A 12965-nucleotide genomic window follows, 5' to 3' on the forward strand; every position below is an offset into this window, starting at 1 on the left:
TTGCTGTGCAAAAGCTTTTAAGTTTCATGAGGTCCCATTCGTTTATTCTTGATTTTATTTCCATGATTCTAGGAGGTGGGTCAAAAAGGATGTTGCTTTGATGTATGTCAAAGAGTGTTCTGCCTATGTTTTCCTCTAGGAGTTTGATAGTGTCTGGCCTTATATGTAGGTCTTTAATCCATTTGGAGTTTATTTTTGTGTATGGTGTTAGGAAGTGTTCTAATTTCATTCTTTTACATGTTGCTGTCCAATTTTCCCAGCACCACTTATTGAAGAGGCTGTCTTTTTTCCATTGTATACTCGTGCCTCCTTTGTCAAAGATAAGGTGCCCATATGTGTTTGGGCTTACTTCTGAGTTCTCTATTCTGTTCCATTGATCTTCCTTTCTATTTTTGTGCCAGTACCATACTGTCTTGATCACTATGGCCTTGTAGTATAGTTTGAAGTCAGGAAGCCTGATTCCACCAACTCCATTTTTCCTTCTCAAGATTGCTTTGGCTATTCGGGGTCTTTTGCGTTTCCATACAAATCGTAAGATTTCTTGCTCTAGTTCTGTGAAAAATGCCATTGGCAATCTGATCGGGATTGCATTAAATCTGTAAATTGCTTTGGGTAGTACAGTCATTTTCACGATGTTGATTCTTCCAATCCAGGAACATGGTATATCCCTCCATCTGTTTATGTCATCTTTGATTTCTTTCATCAATGTCTTAAAGTTTTCTGCATACAGATCTTTTGCCTCCTTAGGCAGGTTTATTCCTAGGTATTTTATTCTTTTGGTTGCAATGGTGAATGGGAGAGTTTCCTTAATTTCTCTTTCTGCTCTTCCGTTGTTAGTGTATAGGAATGCAAGAGATTTCTGTGCATTAATTTTGTATCCTGCTACTTTACTAAACTCATCAATGAGTGCTAGCAGTTTTCTGGTAGAGTCTTTAGGGTTTTCTATATATAGTATCATGTCATCTGCAAAGAGTGATAATTTTACTTCTTCTTTTCCAATTTGGATTCCTTTAATTTCTTTTTCTTCTCTGATTGCTGTGGCTAACACTTCCAAAACTATGTTGAATAACAGTGGTGAGAGTGGACACCCTTGTCTTGTTCCTGTTCTTAGAGGGAATTCTTCCAGTTTTTCTCCATTGAGAACAATGTTGGCTTTTGGTTTGTCATATATGGCTTTTATGATGTTGAGGTAATTTCCTTCTATGCCCATTTTCTGGAGAGCTTTTATCATAAATGGATGTTGAACTTTGTCAAAAGCTTTTTCTGCATCTATTGAAATGATCATATGGTTTTTATCCTTCAATTTGTTGATATGATGTATCATGTTGATTGATTTGCGTATATTGAAGAATCCTTGCATCCCAGGGATAAACCCCACTTGATCGTGGTGTATGATTTTTTTAATGTGCTGTTGCAGTCTGTTAGCTAGTATTTTGTTGAGGATTTTTGCATCTATATTCATCAGTGATATTGGTCTGTAGTTTTCTTTTTTTGTGACATCTTTGCCTGGTTTTGGTATCAGGGTGATGGTAGCCTCATAGAATGAGTTTGGGAGTGCTCCGCCTTCTGCAATATTTTGGAAGAGTTTGAGAAGGATAGGTGTTAACTCTTCTCGAAATGTTTGATAGAATTCGCCTGTGAATCCATCTGGTCCTGGGCTTTTGTGTGTTGGGAGATTTTTAATCACTGCCTCAATTTCTGTACTTGTGATTGGTCTGTTCATGGTTTCTATTTCTTCCTGGTTCAGTCTTGGAAGATTGTATTTTTCTAAGAATGTATCCATTTCTTCCAGGTTATCCAATTGATTGGCATATAGTTGCTTGTAGTAGTCTCTCATGATGTTTTGTATTTCTGAGGTGTCCGTTGTGACTTCTCCTTTTTCATTTCTAATTCTGTTGATTTGCATCTTCTCCCTTTTTTTCTTGATGAGTCTGGCTAATGGTTTATCAATTTTGTTAATCTTCTCAAAGAACCAGCTTTTAGTTTTATTTATTTTTCTTATGGTTTCTTTCCTTTCTTTTTCATTTATTTCTGCTCTGATCTTTACGATTTCTTTCCTTCTGCTCCCTTTGGGGTTTCTTTGTTCTTCTTTCTCTAGTTGTTTGAGGTGTAAGGTTAGGTTGTTTATTCGATCATTTTCTTGTTTCTTAAGGTAGGACTGTATTGCTATAAACTTCCCTCTTAGAACTGCTTTTGCTGCGTCCCATAGGTTTTGGGTTGTTGTGTTTTCGTTGTCATTTGTTTCTAGATACTTTTTGATTTCCTCTTTGATTTCTGTAGTGATTCCTTGGTTGTTTAATAGTGAATTGTTTAGCCTCCATGTGTTTGTATTTTTTGCAGTTTTTTTCCTGTAATTGATATCTAGTCTCATGGCGTTGTGGTCTGAGAAGATGCTTGATATGATTTCAATTTTCTTGAATTTGCTGAGGTTTGATTTGTGACCCAAGATGTGATCTATCCTGGAAAATGTTCCGTGTGCACTTGAGAAGAAAGTGTAGTCTGTCGTTTTTGGATGGAATGTCCTATAAATATCAATTAAGTCGAGATGGTCTAATGTGTCATTTAAAGCTTGTGTGTCTTTATTTATTTTCTGTTTGGATGATCTGTCCATTGATGTAAGTGGGGTGTTCAAGTCTCCCACTATAATTGTGTTACTGTCGATGTCCCCTTTTATAGCTGTTAGCATTTGCCTTATGTATTGAGGTGCTCCTATATTGGGGGCATAGATATTTACCATTGTGATATGTTCTTCTTGGATGGATCCCGTGATCATTATGTAGTGCCCTTCCTTGTCTCTTTTAATAGTCTTTACTTTCAAGTCTAATTTGTCTGATATGAGTATTGCTACTCCAGCTTTCTTTTGACTTCCATTTGCATGGAATATCTTTTTCCATCCCTTCACTTTCAGTCTATATGTATCCCTTGGTATGAAGTGGGTTTCTTGTAGGCAGCATATAGAAGGGTCTTGTTTTTGGATCCATTCAGCCAGTCTGTGTCTTTTGGTTGGAGCATTTAATCCATTGACATTTAAAGTGATTATTGACATGTGTGTTCCAATTACCATTTTCTTAATTGTTTTGGGTTTGTATTTGTAGGTGTTTTCCTTTTCTTGTGTTTCCTACTTAGAGAAGTTCCTTTAGCACTTGTTGTAAGGCTGGTTTGGTGGTGCTGAATTCTCTTAACTTTTGCTTGTCTGGAAAGCTTTTGATTTCTCCCTCAAATCTGAATGAGATTCTTGCTGGGTAAAGTATTCTTGGCTGTAGGTTTCTCTCTTTCAGGACTTTCAGTATATCCTGCCATTCCCTTCTGGCCTGCAGAGTTTCTGTAGAAAGGTCAGCTGTTATCCTGATGGGTTTTCCCTTATATGTTGTTTGTTGCTTTTCTCTTGCTGCTTTTAATATTTTTTCTTTGTGTTGAATTGTCGTTAGTTTGATTAATATGTGTCTTGGTGTATTTCTCCTTGGGTTTATTCTGTATGGGACTCTCTGTGCTTCTTGGACTTGGTTCATTATTTCCTTTCCCATGTTGGGGAAGTTTTCCACTAGAACCTCTTCAAATATTTTCACAGACCCTTTCTTGTTTTCTTCTTCTTCTGGGATGCCTATAATTCGAATGTTGGTACGTTTAAGGTTATCACTGAGGTCTCTGAGGCTGTCTTCTAGTCTTTTTATTTTTTTATCTTTTTCCTGCTCTGTGGCGTTTATTTCTTCCATTCTATCTTCCAACTCACTTATTCGTTCTTCTGCCTCAGTCATTCTGCTGGTTAGAGCATCTAGAGTATTTTTAATTTCAGTTATTTTGTTATCCATTGCTGTTTGTTTTTCTGAGTTCTTATGAACTGTTTCTTGTACTTTCTCTAATTTGTTATCGAGATTTTGTATCATTTTTACTATCATTACTCTAAATTCTTTTTCAGGCATTTTTCCTATTTCCTCCTCATTTATTTGGTCTTGTGGGTTTTTTTCCTGCTCCTTTGCCTGCATGGTGTTTCTTTGTTTCCTCATGGTTGTCCAAGCTTTTGGGGTTGCTTGTTCTGGTGATAGAGGTGTTTATAGAAGACTGTCCAAGCCTCAGACTAATGTCCAAGTATTGGAGTAGACGAATATTCAGTCTGCTGGTGCTGGAGGGTTGCCTGCAGAGGTGGGGGGCAGCTGTGGCTCACCAAGGAGACAGGGGCACTCCCTAAAACATTTTTTAATGAGGGAATATGAAAGCTTGTTGACAGATGGACAAACAAGGAGATTAGGTCAAAAATCACGTATTTTCTTTCTTAAAAGTTAAATAAAATAAATTCTACAGCCAGAGTGCGGATAATTTTTGACTCACCCTTATATATGTGGCATATATATACAATGGAATATTACTCAGCTATAAAAAGGAATGAAATGGTGCTATATGTAATGAGGTGGATAGACCTAGAGTCTGTCATACAGAGTGAAATAAGCCAGAAAGAGAAAAACAAATATTGTATGCTAACATATATACGGAATCTAAAAAAAAAAAAAAAAAATGGTACTGATGAACCCAGGGACAAGACAAGAATAAGGATGCAGATGCAGAGAATGGACTGGAGGGCATGAGGTTGGGGGGGGCGGGGGGCTAAGAGGAAGCTGGGACAAAGTGAGAGAGTAGCATATACATATATATACTACCAACTGTAAAAAAGATAGCCAGTGGGAAGTTGCTATATAACAAAGGGAGATCAACTCGATGATGGGTGATGCCTTAGAGGGCCAGGACGGAGAGGGTCGGGGGGGGGGAGTCGAGGGAGGGAGAGAATATGGGGGTATGTGTATAAATATAGCTGATTGACTTTGATGTAGCTCAAAACCTGGTACAAGAGTGTAAAGCAATTATATTCCAATAAAGAGCTTAAAAAAAAGATTAAATAAAATAAATTCTACAGCCAGAGTGCGGATAATTTTTGACTCACCCTTGTATATCTATATTCTTTTTCAGGTTCTTTTCCCATATAGGTTATTACAAAATATTGAGTATATTTCCTTGTGCTATACAGCATGTTCTTGTTGTTTATTTTATATATAGTAGGGTGTATCTGTTAATCCCAAATTTCTAATTTATCCCACCCCCCCACCTGCCACCTGTCCCCTTTGGTAACCATAATTTGGTTTTCTATGTGTGTGATTCTGTGTCTGTTTTGTAAATAAGTTCATTTGTATCCTTTTTTTATGATTCCTCGTGTAAATGATATCTTATGATATTTGTCTTTCTCTGTCTGGCTTACTTCACTTAGTATGATAGTCTCTAGCTCCATCCATGTTGCTGCAAATATCATTGCATTCTTTTTGATGTCTGATCAATATTCCATTGTATATAACAATATATACCACATCTTCTTTATCCATTTGTCTGTTGATGTACATTTACATTGTTTCCATCATGTCTTGGCTATTGTGAACAGTGCTGCTATGAACATTGGGGTGCAATGTATCTTTTCAAATTAGCATTAAAAATTCTTTTTTAATATATACCCAGGAGTGGAATTGCTGGGTCAGATGGTAGTTCCCAAATAGAAGATTTTTTTTAATTTCAAAAGTTATTCAGGTGACCTGGGTCATAATATAATACCACATACAGTCAGTTCTTTCAGCCTCTCCTCTACCACTGCACTAAGACCAGATAAAGATGCTACAGAGGGAGAGGAAGTTATGGAGGAAGATAGAACATGAGACATTCTTGGGGCTCTTTTCCACTCCCACTCTCCTGTGTTATGGAGCATATGCAGAACAATCTATATAATTTGGGGGGTGCAGGAGCAGAAGGAAACTCTTCCAGAATTAACTGGCTGATACTATCCCAAACAAGGTATCTTATAACCCAGTTTGATGAAGAAGCAAAAAGATGCTGCTGAACTATCCAGAGCAGTGTCAGTGATGTAATGTCAGCCAGAACCAAGAGCTAGAAGAGGAAAAGAGTAGAGACCATGAACTATTTTTTCCAGCTTCATTGAGATGTAATTGACATATGACATTATGTAAGTTTAAGGTGTACCATGTGATGATTTGATACACGTATATACTGCAAAATGTTTACCACAATAAGGTTAGTTAACACATTCTTCACTCCGCATAATTACCATGGCAACATTTTTAAATAACTGTTTCAAAAGATGCTCATCATTACTAGTTATTTGAGAAATGCAAAGCAACACTGCAATGAGGTATCTCCTCCACCCGTCAGAATGGCCATCATCAAAAAGTCTACAAATAACAAGTGCTGGAAAGGGTGTGAAGAAAAAGGAGCCCTCTTACAATTTGTGGGAAAGTAAATTGGTGTAGCCACTATGGAGAACAGTGTGGAGGTTCCTTGGAAAACAAAAATAGAGCTACCATATCATCCAACAATCTCACTCCTGGGTGTATATCTGGAGAAAACTAATCCGAAGAGATCCATGGACTTCAATGTTCATAGCAGCACTATGTACAATAGCCAAGACATGGAAGCAATCTAAATGCCCATTGACAAATGAATGGAGAAAGAAGAAGTGGTATACATATACAGTGGAATACTACTCAGTCATAGAAAGGAATGGAATAATGCCATTTGCAGCATCATGGATGGACCTAGAGATTCTCATAGTAAGTGAAGTAAGCCAGACAGAGAAAGAAAAATATCATTTGATATTGCTTATATGTGGAATCTAGAAAAAAGGATACAAATGAACTTATTTACAAAACAGAAATAGACTTACAGACATTGAAACAGACTTGTGGTTACCAAATGGGAAAGGGGGGGAGGTGGAGGGATAAATTAGAAGTTTGGGATTAACAGATACACACTACTGTATATAAAATAGATAAACAGCAAGGCCCTATTGTATAGCACAGAGAACTATATTCAGTACCTTGTAATAACCTATAATGGAAAAGAATAGGAAAAAGAATATATACACCAGAAACTAACACAACATTGTAAATAAACCATACTTCAATAAAAGAATAACTGTTCCAGACTTACAGAAATACTATGATGATAGTACAGATATACCCAGCATGCAGGTCCCTCCATGAGTAACATCTTCATAGACACTGAGTTTCTCCTTCCCTTCTCTCTCCTGTGAGTGTTTTAGGAACAGGGATACCATTTGTATTCCCAAGGCAGATTAAGAGATTAATTATTAGGTGCTCAGTAAATGCGTGAGAAATGAAGGAAAAGAGATCAAGAGGAGGAAAGAAACGAAAGAACCACTTAAATTATATTTATAAAATCTCGATCTTTCATCTTTTGCTAAACCATAACCAAATCCTGATCCTTTTGTTAAAAAATCTTCTGTTTTTCAAAGAAAAAAGTTAAAACCAAGCAACTACTATGTAATATATCAAACACTTACATCCTCATCACCTAGGATGGGCAATTAGTAACATTTTATTATATTCACTTTGAATCTTTGTAAACAATTAAAGAAAATAATACTTGACAGATAGAGTGACTCCCTTTGACTCTCCAGCTCTGGGTTCTATTTCCCTTTCCCCTCCCCCATGTCAGCAAATATCATTACTTATTTAGCATATACTCTCCCCTTTTGAATTTCACACATATGTGCATTTTACACATCCAAACATGTATGCATCTAAACATATAGTCATACAGAAAACATCCACATTCTTGAACAATATCTAGCGTTGTTTTATGCATTTACATTTTTATCTATATTTGCCTACATATATAATAAATGTACTTATAGTTTGTCCATTTTTTTAAGTTCAACTGGCCTTGAAAGATGATATCTGTGGAAAAGGGAATGTCATGCTGTTTATTATAATTAATAACCAAACACACATTCATTGTTTGTTTGCACCCTGCATAGTTACGAAAGGAAGAGAATGGGGGAAGTGGGATTTTGCAAGAGCATGCATTGGGGTGCCACCCTTACAGAGCTAAACAACCTAATCTGGGAAAAAAATACCCACCAGTGTCTAAGAAGCAAGTATAGCAACAAGATAGCAGATAGCTAAAGCACCCTATTTCTTGGTGCAGGTTATTTAAGAAATGTGGGACAAGACTGATGCTGGTACAAAAACTTTGGAAGATTATTTTGCCACATCTACTATATCTCTATGATCTTAATCCCTATCTGTAGCTATCTATATGTATCTTGCTGTGTGTGTGTGTGTGTGTGTGTGTGTGTGTGTGTGTGTGTGTGTGTGGTGTGTGTGTTTAATTCCACTCCTGGGCATATCCCCCAAAGAAACAAGTACCCGTATATGCCAATAGATATGTATGAATATTCATAGATTGAGGTACATTCATGCAATGGAATTCTATACTTCAATGAAGAAGGACAAAGAACAGCTACATTCCCCAGCATGGATAAATCCCATAAACAATGATTAACAAAAGAAGAGAGATCAAAGAGACAACAGATGGTATGAGTCTATTTGTATAAAGCTCAAGGACAGGGACTTCCCTGGTGGTGCAGTGGTTAAGAATCCTCCTGCCAATGCAGGAGACATGGGTTTGAGCCCTGGTCCAGGAAGATCCCACATGCCGCAGAGCAACTAAGCCCATGTGCCACAACTACTGAGCTGGAGAACCATAAATAAATAAATAAATAATAAGTAAGTAAGTAAGTAAGTAAGTAAGTAAATAAATAAATAAATAAATAAATAAATAAATAAAATAATTAAAAAAATGTTCGAGAACAGACAAAAATAACCTATGGTGGTGGAAATCAGGAGACTGGTTAATTTCAGAATTGGGAGGATGGTACTGACCAGAAGGGGGCATTGGAGAATATTCTGAGGGGCTGAAAAGTTTCCATATCTTGACTGGGGAGATGGAGTGTGTCCCAGCGGAAACACTGCCATCCTTGGCTGATCCAAAAGGTGGCCACTCTACGCCTTCACAGAAACCCGTAGTGTCAGTACCTCTGAGCAGAGGGCAGGGACTACTGTAGAAGAGACATCAGAGGCCAAGGGAGTAGCAATGGAGGATTCCTGACCAGTTCTGGTTCTGCAGACTTCTTCTCTGGCCCAGACCTGGCACTTGTTGACCACAAGTGGAAGGCTCAGTTCCAATGCCAAGAAGAGGCCAGGGGTCTCCTGGTCACAGGACACATTCTTTGTCCCAAGACCTCCCAGCCCCTGTGGCACCAGGACAACTGGTGGCAAGCATCTCCTCTCCCTTCCCCTTCTGGATCATGAGCCCTTGTGCCACCCACAGACCAGCCTCTCCCTCCCAGACCCTTTCCCCTGGCAGCAGACAGACAGGCTGTAACAGAGAATAACAAACCTGACTCCATATTGGATCTGTTTCTTTTACTTTAACCTTTGTAGTCTATTGCTTTTGCTACAAGTTAAGAATATTGCCTATAACCTGAAATATACTGGGTAGCCCATTCTCAATGCTAACACTTTTCCATTTATATAGAGATAAAAAATTGCTGAAGAGAGAATAACATTTATCTTGTTGGCGGTTTATAGAACATCATGACTAGATCTACATGAACAGCTGCAAGAACAAAGGATTCTGGCACCAAAAATTTGCAATGAGCAGCTACACTCCCTTCCCTTTTAGTATTAAAGGAACCTGAATTCTAACCCCAGGAAGATGGTTCTTTGGGGCACTAGTCCACCATCTTCTCAGTCTGCTGGCTTTCTGAACAAAGTTCTATTCCTCGCCCCCAAAACTTGTGTCTCGACTTATTGGCTTGTTGTGCAGTGAACAATATGAGCTTGGACTTAGTAATAAGGTCAGCAGAGTTCTGGGCCACAAAGTACCCCTGGCCTGGAGAAGGATGGCCCTAGGGTCTGAGGATTCTGAGTGTGTGGTCCCTGGTGCTTTCTCCCAGCAGGCTGACCAGACCCAGACCAGCTGTCAGCCCACCTGCTCTCAGCTGCTGGGACACAATCCCTGGGAGAACCTGCAGGGAGCCTGTCAACCTCTCCCCCCACCCTCTGCCAGCCTGGGGGGAGCCAACTACTGCCGATAGTTATGGGCCCCCTACCTCCTTGTCTGCCAGCCCCAGTCAGCACCAGGAGAGAGCTGCTCCTGTGAGCCCCCTGGGGCTACACAGCTCTTCACAGTGCCAGATAGCTCCAGACACCAGGGCCAGATACACAGATACAAGTTATACTATTGCAGGTAGGGGGACCCTTCCAGGGCCCAAGAGTGGGCTCTTGTCTAATGTTCAGAAATGAATTGTCTGAGGAGACACATGTGCTGACAAAGCAAGAGACTTTATTGGGAAGGGGCACCTGGGCAGTGAGCAGGAGGGTAAGGGAACCAGGAGCACTGCTCTGCCATGTGGCTCACTGTCTAGAGTATTATGGTGATGGGGTTAGTTTCCTGGTTTTCTCTGGCCAATAGTACTGACTCAGGATCCTTCCTGGTGGTAAGAGCATCTTTCAGCCAAGATGGATTCCAGCAAGAAGGATTCTGAGAGGTTGGTAGGACATATGGGCTGGTGTCTCCTCTCTCATTTTGACCTTTCCTGAATTCTTCCAGTTGGTGGTAGCTGGTTAGTTCTGCATTCCTTACCAGGATCTCCGGTTGTTAACTCATGCAAGTGGCTACTATTTTGCCTGGCCGTGGTGGGTGGTTTCAGTCAGTGGTTCTCCTAACAATACCTCTGCTAAGTGCAGCACACTGAGCCAGGGCTGACCAGACACTATGGAATGTTCTGCACCTGCTCTTGTAAGTTTCTGTTTGGAAACTTCCATGCTCTTGTAAACCAAGTAACCAATCTACTAATGCTAGCTGTAAACATGTGCACAGACTCCTATAAAAGTAAAGCTCACCCTGAGCTTGGGGCCCAGAACTTTGGAGTGCTAGCTCACCTGGGGCCACCAACTTAGTAAACCTGAGTTCTCCAACCTTCTGTGTGTAGTGCTTGGTTTCTTGATGGACCAATTTCTGCAACAATAAAACCTCTCCCTATTTCCCAGGGAGGAGGGCACAGTTCTTGAGGTGTTCCCTCTTTGCCTGGCAAAGAATAAAGCTACTCTTTCTTTCTCCTCCAAAACTCTGTCTCTGTATCTCATTTCAGCATCCATGTACAGTGATGGTCTCACGGGTGTGTACTAATCTACAAACTCATTGATTTGTATATATTCATTATGCACAGCTGTTTTGTATGTAAAAAATTAATTAATTAAAATAAAAGAAAATAGAAATCACCTTCTATGAATGAAAGGGAATGAGCTGGTCCCTGATGGGAGGAAAGAGGATTCAGGTGGAGAATAGAGCATGATAAAGTTGTTGGCTGGGCCTCTGTTGAATGCAGAGACATTCACTATCTCACAAACTTGGACCCCACTCTAGAAGAGATTATCTCAGTGATTTTATAACTTCCTCTTCGTAGGACTTGCCTGAAAAGCAGCTTCTAAGTAATAGCTAATGTGAAGACATTTCCTAGAAAAGCAGAAGAAAAGAGACTTCCTTATTCTGAGCTCTCCTCCCTCCCAGCCCCCGCTCCTCCCAAAGTTGCAAGTTCATTTTGGTCAGAACTAACACCATGATACTCCCTGCCCTGTTTGAACTTTGAGTTTCCAGCCTGGCATGGTTGTTGGTCCATGAACTAAATTCTAAATCTTGGCCCTGGTGCCCACTTACTCTGGAACCCATATTTATATGTCAAGGCTATGTTCATCTCTCCAACATCAAATCACACATCTTTCAAGAAATCATTTCTTGTGGATTATCAAAAACACTAATTCAAAACGATCCATGCACTCTAATGTTCATAGCAGAATTATTTACACTTGCCAAGATATGGAAGTAACCTGAGTGTCCATCAACAGATGAATGGATAAAAAAGATGTGGTACAATGTTCATTGCAGCACTATTTACAATAGCCAGGACACAGAAGCAGCCTAAATGCCCATCAACTGATGAATGGATAAAGAAGATGTGGCACATATATACAATGGAATATTACTCGGCAATAAAAAGGAATGAAATGGAGTTATTTGTAATGAGGTGGATGGACCTAGAGGCTGTCATACAGAGCAAAGTAAGCCAGAAAGAGAAAAATACCACATACTAACATATATACATATGGAAACTAAAAAAATGGTACTGATGAACCCAGTGACAAGGCAATAATAAAGACGCAGATGTAGAGAGCGGACTTGAGGACACGGGGGTGGGGGGCAAAGGGGAAGCTGGAATGAAGTGAGAGAGTAGCATTGACATATATACACTACCACATGTAAAATAGACAGCTAGTGGGAAGCTGCTGCATAACACAGGGAGGTCAACTAGATGATGGGTGATGACTTAGAGGCCTGGGATAGGGAGGGTGGGAGGAAGCCGCGGGATGGAAGGGATATGGGGATATATGTATAAATACAGCTGATTCACTTTGTTGTACAGCAAAAACTGGCACAACAGTGTAAAGCAATTATATTCCAATAAAGAGCTTAAAAAAAAAAAAAGCTGTGGTATATATAGACAATGGAATACTACGTGCATTCGGCCATAAAAAAGAACAAAATTTTGCCTTTTAAGGCAAAATAGATGGACTTGGAGGGCATTATGCTAAGTGAAATAAATCAGAGAAAGACAAAAACTGTATGATATCACTTACAGGTGGGATCTAAAAATACACCAAACTGGTGAATGTAACAAAAAAGAAGCAGACTCACAGATATAGAGAGCAAACTTGTGGTTACCAGTGGAGGGGAGGGGCAATGTAAGGATAGGCGGAGTGGGAGTTAAAAACTATTGGGCATAAGGTAGATTCAAGGATGTATTGTAAGACACGGAATATTTCCAACATTATGTAATAAAAATGGAAAGTAACCTTTAAAAATTGTATTAAAAATTTTTATCTATCTTATATATGTGTGTGTATGTTAATCCCAAGCTTCTGATTTATCCCTCGCCTCCACATTTACCCTTTGGTAACTGTAAGTTTGTTTTTGATATCTGTAAGTCTGTTTCTGTTTTGGAAATAAGTTCATTTGTATCTTTTTTTAAAATTAAATTCCACATATGAGTA

Source organism: Hippopotamus amphibius, chromosome 15, assembly GCF_030028045.1.
Source record: "Hippopotamus amphibius kiboko isolate mHipAmp2 chromosome 15, mHipAmp2.hap2, whole genome shotgun sequence".
NCBI lineage: Eukaryota > Metazoa > Chordata > Mammalia > Artiodactyla > Hippopotamidae > Hippopotamus > Hippopotamus amphibius.